The following is a 582-nucleotide window of genomic DNA, read 5'->3' as shown; positions in this document are numbered from 1 at the left end:
TTTATTTTGACCTACATGGTCTTTTATTTTGACCTACACGAAGTCTAAAAAGTAAGGACATGCATATATGAGTGAGTACAAAAGTATTCTATGAGTTGAAAGGATGTCTTAATAATTTAAGCCACTTTAAAGGATTGTAAAATACAAAATTTCCATGCATCTCAAAATGTATAAATCTCAGATCAACAAACAATATCTTTATGAGTGATGTTTATCATTTAATCAGAGAGCATAAAGCCAGTGGCACATATTTATTGTGTAGAGATAGATGGTTACATTTTGAGTCTTGTGAGTCCCATAGTCTCTTTTGTATCACTCACTCTATTTATATGAAAGCAAACACAGGCGATGGACAATACATCCATGAACCAGCATAACAGTGCCCAGTGTGGTTTTGGTGCACAGTCTGTAGATAGCCAGCAAGACTCATTCTCCAAGTCCCAACTTGGGTGTTTCTTGTGAAGCTCACCCCAATCCACCAAGGTTGAAATGATTTCTTCCTTATCTTACACCTTATGACTTTTATGGCATGCCCACCATCTGTCGTAGATGGAGTCCTTACCCCACCACTCTGTTGACAAC

The sequence above is a fragment of the Mastomys coucha genome, unplaced genomic scaffold (genome assembly GCF_008632895.1).
Source record: "Mastomys coucha isolate ucsf_1 unplaced genomic scaffold, UCSF_Mcou_1 pScaffold19, whole genome shotgun sequence".
In the NCBI taxonomy this organism is placed as follows: domain Eukaryota; kingdom Metazoa; phylum Chordata; class Mammalia; order Rodentia; family Muridae; genus Mastomys; species Mastomys coucha.
Note: the sequence above shows the minus strand (reverse complement) of the source record.